Source organism: Somniosus microcephalus, chromosome 7 (genome assembly GCF_052327205.1).
Source record: "Somniosus microcephalus isolate GS21.2 chromosome 7, FLI_Smic_1.0, whole genome shotgun sequence".
Lineage (NCBI taxonomy): Eukaryota > Metazoa > Chordata > Chondrichthyes > Squaliformes > Somniosidae > Somniosus > Somniosus microcephalus.
In genome coordinates, this window is record NC_140993.1 from 278,217,302 (window position 1) to 278,233,597 (window position 16,296).

At 53.9% G+C, this 16,296-nt stretch overlaps 1 protein-coding gene across 3 annotated transcripts in view; it reads left to right on the top strand.

The window, feature by feature from the left end:
* The window catches only part of LOC147115355 (transcription activator GLI3-like), a 422,057-nt gene that overhangs the window by 322,181 nt on the left and 83,580 nt on the right, over nt 1-16,296 (top strand). The window lies entirely within an intron of this gene.

Below are 16,296 nucleotides of genomic sequence, written 5' to 3' on the forward strand. Positions count from 1 at the left end.
GCGGGTCCCAGTGTGGGGCGGGTACCCGCCTCCTTTGAAACTGGCATGGAGGCGGGTTTGGGGGGCGGGATGGGGTCGGGACCCCTGATTTTGGGATTTTAACCCCCCACACGCCTCCAATCCCGACTCCATGGCCCAATGAAAATCCTGCCCATAGAGTACAAAGGCAAGGAAGTTATGTTAAACCTTTATAAATCACTGGTTAGGCCCCAGCTAGAGTATTGTGACCAATTCTGGGCCCCACACTTTAGGAAGGATGTCCAGGCCTTAGAGAGGGTGCAGAGAAGATTTACTAGAATGTTACCAGGGATGAGGGAATTCAGTTATTTGGAAATACCGCAGAAGCTGGGATTGTTCTCCCTGGAGCAGGGAAGGTTAAGGGGAGATTTAGTAGAGGTGTTCAAAATTATCAGATAGTGTAAATAAGGAGAAATTGTTTCCATCGGCAGGAGAGGACTCAGATTTAAGATAAAGAACCAGAGGAGAGACGAGGAGAAAATTTGTTATGATCTGGAATACACTGCCTGAAAGGGTGATGGAAACAGATTTAATAGTAACTTTCAAAAAGGAATTGGATTTATACTTGAAATGGAAAAATTTGCAGGGCTGTGGAGAATGAGTGGGGGAGTGGAACTAATAGCTGTTTCAAAGAGCCGGCAAAAGCACGATGGGCTGAATGGCAGCCTCCTGTGCTGTAAGATTCTTTGATTCTAACTAGGGTGGCAGTAGGGGCACTGTAACTCGTTTGAACCCCAGTGGGTTAATGAGGGGGCAATTGGCCAGGTTTCCCACGTCTGATCACCATCAGTGACCGCTGCACGGAGTGCGAGTGCTTGGGTGCCTGGAGAGGTGAGGATCAGGCTTTGCTTCCGATGGTCAACTAGCTTGACAACCCTTGCTTCCTGGGTTCCAACATGAAGACTGGGCACTTGAGCAAAGTACTACTGGACGGTTAATATCCCTGCAAACTGTACCTCAGAAAGAGGTCAATGCCTCTGGAAGAAGCGTGCAGTGTCCTGGTCACCTGGAGGACTCCATTTAGTTTTGCCATCAAAGAAAGAACTTGTATTTAATTACCGGTGTTCACATCCTCAGGACATCCCAAAATGCATTACAACCAATTAAGCACTTTTGAAGGGTAGTTGTTGAGTCTGTGTGTCCCAGTTATGCTTATTATAAATCACTGGACACAGACAACAAGAATAACTTTAACAGGTCTTTACTATTCGGAGGTCAGGGCTGAACTGCCCAGCAAATCACTACACAATGTTTATATACCGGTGTGGTCACCACCGGTATTACAGTATACAGCAGCCAAGAGAAAGTAGTACATCTCTTAAGGTAGTTCTCTTAAGGTGGAACAGGTTACATACACCACAATCCTCCCTTTTTAGCTTAACAGTGTATATCCCCATTTAACATAACATAATAACATATATATATATACAACTTCATGCAAAACAGTTCAAAGATTCAGTCTCTGAGGAGGCCCCCTGATCCGAGTTGGATAACGCCTTTCAGGGGTCTCTGATTCTCATTGCTGGGGTGACTCATCTAGTTGATCTCTTATGGATTGGACATCATCATCAGGTACATTCACTTCTGAGGTAGATGCTTCAGGTTCACTAACTTCTTCCACGGTTGTCTCTGCCGTAACCATGGGTTCGACCCTTGTTCTCGATTCTACCAGTTGGTCAGCATGACGTCGTATTACATTTTCACCCATATCTACCGTGTACATCAGGGGTCCTTGTCTGGCCCGAATTGTTCCAGATTGCCATTTCTCATTTTTATAGTCCCGGGCTAACACTGGTTGTCCTATTTCGAAACTCCGAGTGGTCTTGTTATTTATATGCTGGAACTGTTTGTTTTCGACTTCCCTCCGCACATTTGGTTTTAACAAGTCCAACCTGGACCGCAACCTCCTGTTATAGAACATCATGGCAGGACTTTGGTTTGTCACTGCATGAGTGGCGTTTCGATATGCCAGTAGGAAGTTGTCCACCTTGTGTTGTAGTGGAATCTGATCTTCGCTCATGGCCTTTATTGCTTTTTTGAACGTTTGTACAAATCTCTCGGCCAACCCGTTTGTAGCCGGATGATATGGGGCAGAGGTATAATGTTTCACCCCATTCTTCTTCATGAATTTCTGGAATTCTTCTGACACGAACTGCGGTCCGTTGTCTGAACATATTTGTTCTGGCAATCCATTTCTTGCAAATATCGTTCTTAGCACCACGATCGTCTTTTCCGAGGTAGTGGTAGTCATCTTAATCACCTCTGGCCATTTAGAATGTGCGTCCACCGCAATTAAAAACATGGAGTCCATGAATGGACCAGCAAAGTCAATATGTACACGTTGCCATGGGGTTGAAGGCCATTCCCATGGATGCAGCGGTGCAATCGGAGGTGCATTTTGAACTTTTTGGCACCCTGAGCAGCTTTTCGTCAGATCCTCTATCTGTTGGTCGATACCCGGCCACCACACATAAGCCCTAACAAGGCTTTTCATCTTGACTCCCCCCAGATGACCTTCATGCAGTTCCTTTAGAACTCTCTCTCTTAACTTAGGAGGAATAATCACCCTTGTTCCATACATCAATGTTCCTTGACAGACGGACAGCTGTTCTCGTCTTGCTGAGAATGCCGGTAACAGTGGATCACCATGTGCTGGCCATCCCTTCACTGTCAATTCGTAGACCCGGGACAGTGTCGGGTCGTTCCTGGTTTCTCTTTCAATACTTGCATTGGTGACTGGTAAACATTCGATGATGGTCGAGTGAAATAACTCAACAGGGTCAACTGTCGGTGCCTCCTCCGCTGTAGGTAGTGGCAGGCGCGACAGCCCATCAGCATTACCATGCTGCTTTGTACCTTTGAATTCAATCTGATATTGATGTGCCCCTAGGAAAAGGGACCATCTCTGGAGCCTCTGTGCTGTCATCACCGAAACACCCTTCTTAGGGTTAAAAATGGATACCAACGGCTGGTGGTCTGTCAGTAGCGTAAACATTTGGCCCTGCAGGTAATGATTAAACTTCTTTACTCCCCACACAAGGCTGAGAGCCTCCCTATCTATCTGAGCATAGTTGCGCTCAGCGGAGGTCAATGATCTGGATGCGAACGCGACTGGCCTCTCCAAGCCATTTGGCAACTTGTGTGAGAGTACTGCCCCAATACCATATGGAGAAGCATCACAAGCCAAACGAATAGGCAGCGTTGGGTTGAAGTGAGCCAACACTTCCTCTGAGGTGATCAATGCCTTGCTTTTGCGAAAGGCCCTCTTACAGTCCTCGCTCCACTTCCATGGTACTCCCTTCTGCAAAAGAGCATTCAGCGGGTGCAGCACCATGGATAAATTTGGCAGAAACTTATGGTAATATTTAATCAACCCTAGGAACGACCTCAACTGGGATACATTATCCGGAGCGGGAGCCTTCACAACAGCTTCGATCTTGTCAGGAGACTTATGAAGCCCCTCCTGGTCAATGACATGACCACAGTACGAGATCCGCTTCTGAAAGAACTCACATTTCTGGCGATTAACTCGAAGTCCATATTCTTTCAATCTGGTGAGCACCAGTTCCAAATTTGCAAGATGTTCCTCATCATCATCTCCCGTAATCAGAATATCGTCCAGGTAACATTGTGTGCCTGGAATTCCCTGTAATACCTGCTCCATGGCCCTCTGCCAAATTGCTGGAGCCGATGCCACTCCAAAAACCAGTCTATTATACCGATACAAGCCTCTATGCGTGTTGATCGTGAGATACTGGCGTGACTCTTCCTCAACTTCCATCTGTAAGTACGCCTGCGCCAGGTCTATCTTGGTGAAGTGTTTCCCGCCAGACAACGAAGCGAAGATATCCTCAATCCGCGGAAGCGGATATTGCACCGTGTGAAGCACCGGATTAACAGTGATCTTGAAATCTCCACAGATGCGAACCTTCCCCGGTTCCCCCGGCTTGTTGCTCGATGAACGCTTCATGACGGGAACAATGGGCGTGGCCCATTCACTCCAGTCCACCTTTGACAGTACTCCGGACCGTTCTAGTCCTTCCAGCTCAGCTTCCACAGCAGGTCGTATCGCATAAGGTACCGGTCTGGCTTTGAAAAATTTTGGATTTGCATGTTCTTCAACTTTGATGTTTGCCGTAATTCCTTTCAGTGTTCCCAGTCCCTGCTGGAACACCTCTTTAGCATCGTCCAATATTCTGGACAGTCGTTTAGGTTTGACATCTTCCTTTTTGCCGGAATCTACAGTTAGTGCTTTTAAGGAATGCCAGTCCATATTTATTCTCCTGATCCATTCCCGTCCCAGTAATGGTGGACCTCCCTCAGGTAACACATATAAGTCCATTCCTCGGCTTTCTTTATCCTTGTGGACCACCTTTACCTTTATCTTTCCAATGGGGTATACTCTTTGCCCCATATATGTTTTCAAAATAATCTCCGTATCCCTTAAGGGAATGTGTGGAAATAACCTTTTGTAATCTTGCTTATTCATGACCGTCAATGCCGATCCAGTGTCCAATTCCATCTTCACTTGGACTCCTGCTATCTGAAGTGTGACCCAGATAGTTTGGTGGTCTGCTGTGTTACCCACATTATGTATTCTTAGACAACCCAGTTCCTTACTGCTGGAGTCTGAATCCGTCTTCTGTTCATCCGAACTGTTCTCTGTCACCTTGTGTACCTTTTTGCACTTTTCCTGCGGTGACTTTTTGCTGCTGGTCTTCTTACCTGACCGGCATACTTTAGCTATGTGACCGAGCTTGACACATTTTCTGCATTCCTGATTTTTGAACCAGCACTGATTCTGATCGTGCGTTGTCCTTCCGCAACGATAACACTTTGCTGCACCCAATGCCATTTGATTGGTGCTGAGTTCCGATGACCTTAGTTGCATTTCCGCGGTGCCTCTTGCTGCGGCCTCGTGCGATGCTGCAATGGTGACAGCTTTCTCAAGCGTAAGGTCCTTTTCTTCTAGCAGACGCTTTTGTGTTCCTTCTTTTAATAATCCACACACGAATTTATCTCTCAGAGCATCTGCTAGTCCTGTACCAAACTGACAGTACTTTGATAGCTTACGCAGTTCAATTAAGAATTCAGCGTTGCTTTCCTCTTTCAGCTGCGTTCTGCTGTAAAATTTAAATCGTTCCGCTATCATCAGCGGCGTGGGGTTTAAATGTTCTTGCAGGATCGTAACAATTTTCGCGAAAGTCTGATCCGCCGGTTTATCTGGTGTTATCAGATGCTTCAATAACCCGTACGTCTTCGCCCCCATTGAGTTTAATAATGTTATTGCTTTCTTATCATCTGGTACTTCATTTGCTGTACAATAAACTCCAATGCGTTCGACATACGTGGTCCAATCTTCAACATCACTATCAAAAGCAGTGATGTTACCGTGTTTAGGCATCCTTGAGATTTTCTTTAACTATTTTATTTTCCCAAAATGGCGGCTTCCCGCGCTTGTCTTCTTCTCCCGCCTACTAAAATGGCGGCTTCCCGCGCTTGGCGGTTTTTCCCGCGCTCGTCTTCTTCCCCCGCCAACTACAATGGCGGCTTCCCGCGTTTGCCTTCTTCCCCCGCTGGCTGCAATGGCGATTGCCGTGCTGCTGCCGTTCTCGCCTCCCCAGCGGTTCTCAATTCCCCGACGCTGCTTTTTGCTCCCCCGCGGGTCCCGTGGGCATTCACGCTTCCCCTGCTGTTGCGCCTCTCAGCCCCGCTTGCAGGCCGGTCCTTTACACCGGCTGCAGTTGAGTTCTCCGCGGTTCTCGTGGCCTTAACGCTGCCCCAGTCGCTGCGCCTCTCGGCCCCGATTGCAGCCCGGCCCTTTTCACCAGCCGCGGTCGAGTTCTCCGCCCTTTTTCCTCCGTTTTCCCTCCCCTACTCCACAGCCAACGCGGCCGACTTTCTGCTCGTGTCGCTGATCGGCTTACCCACCACCGTGGTAGAAGGGATGATCACTGCCTGTCGCTGATGGAGGGCTTCGTGGTCAGAATTTTTCTTTTTAACCCGGGTTCTCGATGCCTACCATGCGATGTGGTGCTCAGCAGGATGATGAGGGCGGATGCCTCTTCTCGACGCCCGTTCTGAGGACGAAGCTGCCTTGGATGTAAAACTGCCGCAGGGTAAGATCGGACTTGTCGCCACTGTTGAGTCTGTGTGTCCCAGTTATGCTTATTATAAATCACTGGACACAGACCACAAGAATAACTTTAACAGGTCTTTACTATTCGGAGGTCAGGGCTGAACTGCCCAGCAAATCACTACACAACATTTATATACCGGTGTGGTCACCACCGGTATTACAGTATACAGCAGCCAAGAGAAAGTAGTACATCTCTTAAGGTAGTTCTCTTAAGGTGGAACAGGTTACATACACCACAGTAGTCACTATTGCAAAGAACGCAAATGTGGCAGCCAATTTGTCCACAACAGGGTCCCTCAAACAATAATAAGATAAATCAACATTAATCTGTTTTTAGTGCTGTTGGCTGAGGGATAAATATTGGCCAAGAAACCAGGAGAATTCCCTGCTCTTCTTCAAATAGTGCCATGGGAGCTTTTACACCCACCTGAGAGGGCAGGCGGGATCTCATTTTAATGTCTCATCCAAAAGACGGCACCTCCGACCGTGCAACACTGAAATGTCAGCCTAGATGATGCACTCAAGTCCCCGGAGTGAGACTTGAACCCATGAGCCTTTGACTCTGAGGCGAGAGTGCTCCCACTGAGTCAAGGCAGAAAAGAAATCTTCAGAGAAGGCTAATCAGGAGTACGTCAGTGATTGACAGAATACTAAAATAACAACAGAAAATGCTGGAAACACTCAGCAGGTCAGGCAGCATCCGTGGAGAGAGAAACAGAGTTAACGTTTCAGGTCTGGGACCCTTCATCAGATATTGTTATTTCAGTATTTTGCTATTGCGACAGAATACTAAAACAAGGGGACGGTGAAGGTGTCAAGAAGATTTCTTCACTGAAATATTTTAACATTTGGAATGGCCTTCTGGGTAAGGCAGTGGAGGTGAAAACCTTAGACTCGCTCAAGAGCCAATTAGATGACACGATCGGGGAGGGGCAAATGATAATATTGGTCTTTTATTCTTCTGACATGGGCTGAATGGCCTTACTCATCTGCATTTTGTGTAGGGTGGGAGGAAATTCGGTGGAAAAATGAAGGGTAATGAATGTCCAAAATGTGTGTTCCTGATTAGTCTGATGATTTTAAACATTTTGAAAACAGCCACTGGATCAATTGTTTCAGTCAGTCTTACCAGCAGAATGATTTTTTTGCGGTGAAGTGCTTGACTTGCTAAAGAGAAGACATGCTGACCATTGTGAATGAGGTGAGGCCAAGAACTGTCAAATTTCAGCTCAAGAAACTGAAGAGAAACAAGCCAAAGTTATAAAAGTCCTATCATTCATAGTTCTTTTTAATAGTTCTATTTTTTTTTAAAGTGTTTAAAATTACAACCTAGATTATTAGAATTTTTAATGAAATGATTTAAGCTGACCCACAAGATGGTAATTATTTGGTAATGTTTGCTTGAGTAATAACTATTGGACTGAACAGAGTCCGGTAACTGAGTACACAGCAGGGAGGAATAGAGTTGCTATATTGTGTACTGCTAACTGGTTTTGACAACTAATATAAGCATCATGTAGACTGCAGCATAGTCTTAATATGATTTTCTGTGTACTAACAATGGTCTGAGAGTACAGTCAAGTAATGAAGTGATGACAGGTATTAGCATGTGCAATGTGCTTTAATAGACGTTTAATGACATTTAATTCAAGGAGGAAGAAAAGGCTTCCCAATGGAATAGTCTATCATTGAAACTCATTGATCACCAATTTAGGCAGTTTCATAGTGGAGAGGTTAATCCATCAATTCCTTTAACTAAACAAGTCTGATGGAAATTCTGTAGGTGACACTCAGTATGGTCTGAGCTTTCTGTCTTCACAAGTGAATGAGTGATATGACAAGCATGAAGCTCACTACAGATTTAAATGATTGATTTTTTTTCTCTGTTTGTAATAAGATCCAGAGACATATGGAAAGACTTAGTTCATGCCAGGATTGAAATGTACTGCATTAAATGGAAAATGAAATATGAATATATGTGCAAAAGTGTACTTCACTGACACTAAATCAACCGCATTTTGCCCTGCAGTTGCTGCGTTTTTGCAGAGTGGGAATTTGACAAATATCCTAATTAGCCTGTAGTAAATGTTGTGTAACCTTGGCAATATTTTTTAATGGGAAGAAGGTTTAATTGTGTTACGTTTTTGATAGGTAATTTCCATGACCTCATAATGAAGTTTCAAGTTTTAATTGAGATTTGATCTCTCCCACCCACACACACTCACACACAAGCGCACGCACCCCGACAGAGACACTCCCCCCCGAGAGAGAGACTCCCCCCCCGAGAGAGAGACTCCCCCCCCCGAGAGAGAGACTCCCCGCCGAGAGAGAGACTCCCCCCCCGAGAGAGAGACTCCCCCCCCGAGAGAGAGACTCCCCCCTGAGAGAGAGACTCCCCCCTGAGAGAGAGACTCCCCCCCCCGAGAGAGACTCCCCCCCCCGAGAGAGAGACTCCCCCACCGAGAGAGAGACTCCCCCCCCCGAGAGAGAGACTCCCCCCCGAGAGAGAGACTCCCCCCCCGAGAGAGAGACTCCCCCCCCAAGAGAGAGACTCCCCCCCCGAGAGAGAGACTCCCCCACCGAGAGAGAGACTCCCCCCCCGAGAGAGAGACTCCCCCCCGAGAGAGAGACTCCCCCCCGAGAGAGAGACTCCCCCCCCCCGAGAGAGAGACTCCCCCCCCCGAGAGAGAGACTCCCCCCCCGAGAGAGAGATTCCCCCCCCCGAGAGAGAGACTCCCCCCCCCGAGAGAGAGACTCCCCCCCGTGAGAGAGAGACTCCCCCCCCCGAGAGAGAGACTCCCCCCCCGAGAGAGAGACTCCCCCCCCGAGAGAGAGACTCCCCCGCCGAGAGAGAGACTCCCCCCCGAGAGAGAGACTCCCCCCCGAGAGAGAGACTCCCCCCCCCCGAGAGAGAGACTCCCCCCCCCGAGAGAGAGACTCCCCCCCCGAGAGAGAGACTCCCCCCCCGAGAGAGAGAGACTCCCCCCCCCCCCCCGAGAGAGAGACTCCCCCCCCCCCGAGAGAGAGACTCCCCCCCCGAGAGAGAGACTCCCCCCCCGAGAGAGAGAGACTCCCCCCCCGAGAGAGAGACTCCCCCCCCCGAGAGAGAGACTCCCCCCCCGAGAGAGAGACTCCCCCCCCGAGAGAGAGACTCCCCCCCCGAGAGAGAGACTCCCCCCCCCGAGAGAGAGACTCCCCCCCCCGAGAGAGAGACTCCCCCCCGAGAGAGAGACTCCCCCCCCCCGAGAGAGAGACTCCCCCCCCGAGAGAGAGACTCCCCCCCCGAGAGAGAGACTCCCCCGCCGAGAGAGAGACTCCCCCCCGAGAGAGAGACTCCCCCCCCGAGAGAGAGACTCCCCCCCCCCGAGAGAGAGACTCCCCCCCCCGAGAGAGAGACTCCCCCCCCGAGAGAGAGACTCCCCCCCCGAGAGAGAGAGACTCCCCCCCCCCCGAGAGAGAGACTCCCCCCCCCCCGAGAGAGAGACTCCCCCCCGAGAGAGAGACTCCCCCCCCGAGAGAGAGACTCCCCCCCCCGAGAGAGAGACTCCCCCCCCGAGAGAGAGACTCCCCCCCCCGAGAGAGAGACTCCCCCCCCCGAGAGAGAGACTCCCCCCCCCGAGAGAGAGAGACTCCCCCCCCCGAGAGAGAGACTCCCCCCCCGAGAGAGCGAGACTCCCCCCCCCCCGAGAGAGCGAGACTCCCCCCCCGAGAGAGAGACTCCCCCCCCGAGAGAGAGACTCCCCCCCCCGAGAGAGAGACTCCCCCCCCCGAGAGAGAGACTCCCCCCCCCGAGAGAGAGACTCCCCCCCCCGAGAGAGAGACTCCCCCCCCCCGAGAGAGAGACTCCCGCCCCCCCCGAGAGAGAGACTCCCCCCCCGAGAGAGAGACTCCCCCCCGAGAGAGAGACTCCCCCCCCGAGAGAGAGACTCCCCCCCCGAGAGAGAGACTCCCCCCCGAGAGAGAGAGACTCCCCCCCCGAGAGAGAGACTCCCCCCCCGAGAGAGAGACTCCCCCCCCGAGAGAGAGACTCCCCCCCCGAGAGAGAGACTCCCCCCCCGAGAGAGAGACTCCCCCCCGAGAGAGAGACTCCCCCCCCCCCCGAGAGAGAGACTCCCCCCCCGAGAGAGAGACTCCCCCCCCCGAGAGAGAGACTCCCCCCCCGAGAGAGAGAGACTCCCCCCCCGAGAGAGAGACTCCCCCCCCGAGAGAGAGACTCCCCCCCGAGAGAGAGACTCCCCCCCGAGAGAGAGACTCCCCCCCCGAGAGAGAGACTCCCCCCCCCCGAGAGAGAGACTCCCCCCCCGAGAGAGAGACTCCCCCCCCCCCGAGAGAGAGACTCCCCCCCCCGAGAGAGAGACTCCCCCCCGAGAGAGAGAGACTCCCCCCCCCGAGAGAGAGACTCCCCCCCCCGAGAGAGAGACTCCCCCCCCCGAGAGAGAGACTCCCCCGCCGAGAGAGAGAGACTCCCCCCCGAGAGAGAGAGACTCCCCCCCCCGAGAGAGAGACTCCCCCCCCCGAGAGAGAGACTCCCCCCCCCGAGAGAGAGACTCCCCCCCCCGAGAGAGAGACTCCCCCCCCCGAGAGAGAGACTCCCCCCCCGAGAGAGAGAGACTCCCCCCCCCGAGAGAGAGACTCCCCCCCGAGAGAGAGACTCCCCCCCCCGAGAGAGAGACTCCCCCCCCGAGAGAGAGAGACTCCCCCCCCCCGAGAGAGAGACTCCCCCCCCCGAGAGAGAGACTCCCCCCCGAGAGAGAGACTCCCCCCCCGAGAGAGAGACTCCCCCCCCCGAGAGAGAGAGAGACTCCCCCCCCCGAGAGAGAGAGACTCCCCCCCCGAGAGAGAGACTCCCCCCCCGAGAGAGAGACTCCCCCCCCCCGAGAGAGAGACTCCCCCCCCCCGAGAGAGAGACTCCCCCCCGAGAGAGAGACTCCCCCCCCGAGAGAGAGACTCCCCCCCCCCGAGAGAGAGACTCCCCCCCCCCGAGAGAGAGAGAGACTCCCCCCCGAGAGAGAGACTCCCCCCCCCGAGAGAGAGAGAGACTCCCCCCCCGAGAGAGAGACTCCCCCCCCGAGAGAGAGAGACTCCCCCCCCGAGAGAGAGACTCCCCCCCCCCCAGAGAGAGACTCCCCCCCGAGAGAGAGACTCCCCCCCCCGAGAGAGAGAGACTCCCCCCCGAGAGAGAGACTCCCCCCCCCCCGAGAGAGAGAGACTCCCCCCCGAGAGAGAGACTCCCCCCCCGAGAGAGAGAGACTCCCCCCCCGAGAGAGAGACTCCCCCCCCGAGAGAGAGACTCCCCCCCCCCCCGAGAGAGAGACTCCCCCCCCCCCGAGAGAGAGACTCCCCCCCCCCGAGAGAGAGACTCCCCCCCCGAGAGAGAGACTCCCCCCCCCCCCGAGAGAGAGAGACTCCCCCCCCCGAGAGAGAGACTCCCCCCCCCGAGAGAGAGAGACTCCCCCCCCGAGAGAGAGAGACTCCCCCCCCCGAGAGAGAGACTCCCCCCCCCGAGAGAGAGACTCCCCCCCCCCGAGAGAGAGACTCCCCCCCCCGAGAGAGAGAGACTCCCCCCCCGAGAGAGAGACTCCCCCCCCGAGAGAGAGAGACTCCCCCCCCCGAGAGAGAGACTCCCCCCCCCCGAGAGAGAGAGACTCCCCCCCCCGAGAGAGAGACTCCCCCCCCCCGAGAGAGAGACTCCCCCCCGAGAGAGAGAGAGACTCCCCCCCGAGAGAGAGACTCCCCCCCGAGAGAGAGACTCCCCCCCGAGAGAGAGAGAGACTCCCCCCCCGAGAGAGAGACTCCCCCCCCGAGAGGGAGACTCCCCCCCGAGAGAGAGACTCCCCCCCGAGAGAGAGACTCCCCCCCGAGAGAGAGAGACTCCCCCCCCGAGAGAGAGAGACTCCCCCCCCCGAGAGAGAGACTCCCCCCCCGAGAGAGAGACTCCCCCCCGAGAGAGAGAGACTCCCCCCCCGAGAGAGAGACTCCCCCCCCGAGAGGGAGACTCCCCCCCGAGAGAGAGACTCCCCCCCCGAGAGAGAGAGACTCCCCCCCGAGAGAGAGAGACTCCCCCCCCGAGAGAGAGACTCCCCCCCCGAGAGGGAGACTCCCCCCCGAGAGAGAGACTCCCCCCCCCCGAGAGAGAGACTCCCCCCCCGAGAGAGAGACTCCCCCCCGAGAGAGAGACTCCCCCCCCCCGAGAGAGAGAGACTCCCCCCCCGAGAGAGAGAGACTCCCCCCCCCCGAGAGAGAGACTCCCCCCCCCGAGAGAGAGAGACTCCCCCCCGAGAGAGAGACTCCCCCCCCGAGAGAGAGACTCCCCCCCCCCGAGAGAGAGACTCCCCCCCCCCCCGAGAGAGAGACTCCCCCCCCGAGAGAGAGACTCCCCCCCCGAGAGAGAGACTCCCCCCTGAGAGAGAGACTCCCCCCCCCCCCGAGAGAGAGACTCCCCCCCGAGAGAGAGACTCCCCCCCCCGAGAGAGAGACTCCCCCCCCCGAGAGAGAGACTCCCCCCCCGAGAGAGAGACTCCCCCCCCGAGAGAGAGAGACTCCCCCCCGAGAGAGAGACTCCCCCCCCCGAGAGAGAGACTCCCCCCCGAGAGAGAGAGACTCCCCCCCCGAGAGAGAGACTCCCCCCCCCCGAGAGAGAGACTCCCCCCCCCGAGAGAGAGACTCCCCCCCCCGAGAGAGAGACTCCCCCCCCCGAGAGAGAGAGACTCCCCCCCCGAGAGAGAGAGACTCCCCCCCCCGAGAGAGAGACTCCCCCCCGAGAGAGAGACTCCCCCCCGAGAGAGAGACTCCCCCCCCCGAGAGAGAGACTCCCCCCCGAGAGAGAGACTCCCCCCCGAGAGAGAGAGACTCCCCCCCCGAGAGAGAGACTCCCCCCCGAGAGAGAGAGACTCCCCCCCCGAGAGAGAGAGACTCCCCCCCGAGAGAGAGACTCCCCCCCCGAGAGAGAGACTCCCCCCCGAGAGAGAGACTCCCCCCCGAGAGAGAGACTCCCCCCCCCCGAGAGAGAGAGACTCCCCCCCCGAGAGAGAGACTCCCCCCCCCGAGAGAGAGACTCCCCCCCCCCGAGAGAGAGAGACTCCCCCCCCGAGAGAGAGACTCCCCCCCCGAGAGAGAGACTCCCCCCCGAGAGAGAGAGAGACTCCCCCCCCGAGAGAGAGACTCCCCCCCGAGAGAGAGACTCCCCCCCCCCGAGAGAGAGAGACTCCCCCCCGAGAGAGAGACTCCCCCCCGAGAGAGAGACTCCCCCCCCCGAGAGAGAGAGACTCCCCCCCGAGAGAGAGACTCCCCCCCCGAGAGAGAGACTCCCCCCCCCCGAGAGAGAGAGAGACTCCCCCCCGAGAGAGAGACTCCCCCCCCGAGAGAGAGAGAGACTCCCCCCCCCCCCCCGAGAGAGAGAGAGACTCCCCCCCCCCCCCCCGAGAGAGAGAGAGACTCCCCCTCACTCACTCACTCGCTGGTTCAGTCTGGGTGGCTGACTTTGGTTCCCCTGTTGCCTGTGATTTATAAGATGGCTCCCTATCTGGTCGACACATTGAACTCTGCTCATGTGATTCGAGTTCTTCTGCTTCACGACAGTTGATCAGAATGAGTTATTCCAAGAATTCCTCAGTTCCCAATGATTAGTACAGTTGGATCACATTTAAACCTCAAAATCTTCAGTTTAATTTTTTCTATTCACAGTTCTGTTTTATCCTCAGGGAAACCCGTTCTTCTGGGTTTCCCAACCACTAAACTTCCCCCTCTCCCTCCCCGCATCCCCGTAAATATCGGGGCCATTCATTTCCAAAATTCAGCAAGAAAGTTTAAAATACCACCAACTCCTGGAGATGAATTGCCCTTGATAAAAATGAATAAAATCTGAAAGAGAAGTTGTATCAACTCCAGAAAGCCCTGGGGAACTCCCTAGTTCAAACAACCATTGAGATTCTTTCAGTTGTTAAAAAATTCATTCATGGGATGTGGGCGTTGCTGACAAGGCCGGCATTTATTGTCCATCTTTAATTGCCCTTGAGAAGGTGATGGTGAGCCGCCTTCTTGAACCGCTGCAGTCCGTGAATCATAGGATTGTTACAGCACAGAAGGAGGCCATTCGGCCCATCGAGCCCGTGCCAGCTCTCCGCAAGAGCACGTCAGCTTCAGGTACTTATCCAATTCCCTTTTGAAAGCCAGGTACTTATCCAATTCCCTTTTGAAAGCCACGCTTGAGTCTGCCTCCATCACCCTTTCAGGCAGTGCATTCCAGATCCTAACCACTCGCTGCGTAAAAAAGTTTTTCCTCATGTTGACTTTGGTTCTTTTGCCAATCACCTTGAATCTGTGTTCTCTGGTTCTCGACCCTTCTGCCAATGGGAGCAGTTTCTCTCGATCTACGCTGTCTAGACCCCTCATGATTTTGAACACCTCTATTAAATCTCTTCTCAACCTTCTCTGCTCTAAGGAGAACAACCCCAGCTTCTCTAGTCTATCCACGTAATTGAAGTCCCTCATCCCTGCAATCATTCTCGTAAATCTCCTCTGCACCCTCTCTAAGGCCTTCACATCCTTCCTAAAGTGTGGTGCCCAGAATGGGACACAATACTCCAGTTGAGGCTGAACCAGTGTTTTATAAAGGTTCATCATAACTTCCTTCCTTGTGAGGTGAAGATACTCCCACAGTGCTGTTCGGGAGGGAGTTCCAGGATTCTGACCCAGTGATGATGAAGGAACGACGATATATTTCCAAGTCAGGATGGTGTGTGACTTGTAGGGGAACTTGGAGGCGGTGGTGTTCCCATGCACCTGCAGCCCTTGTCCTTCTAGGTGGAAGAGATCACGGGTTTGGGAGGTGCTGTCGAAGAAGCCTTAGCGAGTTGCTGCAGTGCATCTTGTAGATGGTACACACTGCAGCCATGGTGCGCTGGTGGTGGAGGGAGTGAATGTTTAAGGTGGTGGATGGGGTGCCACTCAAGGGGGCTGCTTTGTCCTGGATGGTGTTGAGCTTCTTGACTGTTGTTGGAGCTGCACTCATCCAGGCAAGTGGAGAGTATTCCATCACACTCCTTACTTGTGCCTTGTAGATGGTGGAAAGGCTTTGGGGAGTCAGGAGGTGAGACACTCGCCACAGAATACCCAGCCTCTGACCTGCTCTTGTAGCCACAGTATTTATGTGGCTGATCCAGTTAAGTTTCTGGTCAGTGGTGACCCCCAGGATGTTGATGGTGGGGGATTCGGCGATGGTAATCCCATTGGATGTCAAGGGGCGGTGGCTGGACTCTCTCTTGTTGGAGATAGTCATTACCTGGCACTTGTGTGGCGCGAATGTTACCTGCCACTTATCAGCCCAAGCCTGAATGTTATCCAGGTCTTGATGCATGCGGGCATGGACTGCTTCATTATCTGAGGAGTTGCGAATGGAACTGAACACAGTGCAATCATCAGTGGACATCCCCTGTTCTGACCTTATGCTGGAGGGAGGGTCAATGATGAAGCAGCTGAAGATGGTTGGGCCTAGGACACTGGCCTGAGGAACTGCTGCAGTGATGTCCTGGGGCTGAGATGATTGGCCTCCAACAACCACAACCATCTTCCTTTGTGACTTGAACTTAATGTTCGGACTCTGACTCATCCTCCTTATCTGGTATAAAAACAGAAAATGCTGGAAATACTCAGCAGGTCAGGCAGCATCTGTGGAGAGAGAAACAGAGTTAACGTTTCAGGTCGATGACCCTTCGTCAGGACTGGAAAAAGCTGGAGATCGAACAGGTTTTTAAGCAAGTTCAGGGGCAGGGAAAGGGGGGGTGGGGAGGAAAGAACAAAAGGGGAGGTCTATATCGGGGCTGTTTCCTGCTCTCGCTCTGAACTAGAAAATTTCATTCACTTTGCTTCCAATTTCCACCCTTCCCTCACCTTCACATGGTCCATCTCCGACTCTTCCCTTCCCTTCCTCGACTTCTCTGTCTCCATCTCTGGGGATAGGCTATTGACAAACATTCACTACAAGCCCACTGACTCCCACAGCTACCTGGACTACACATCCTCCCACCCCGCCTCCTGTAAGGACTCTATTCCATTCTCCCAGTTTCTCCATCTCCACCGCAACTGCTCTGACGATGCCACCTTCCACACCAGTGCTTCCGACATGTCTTCCTTTTTTCTCC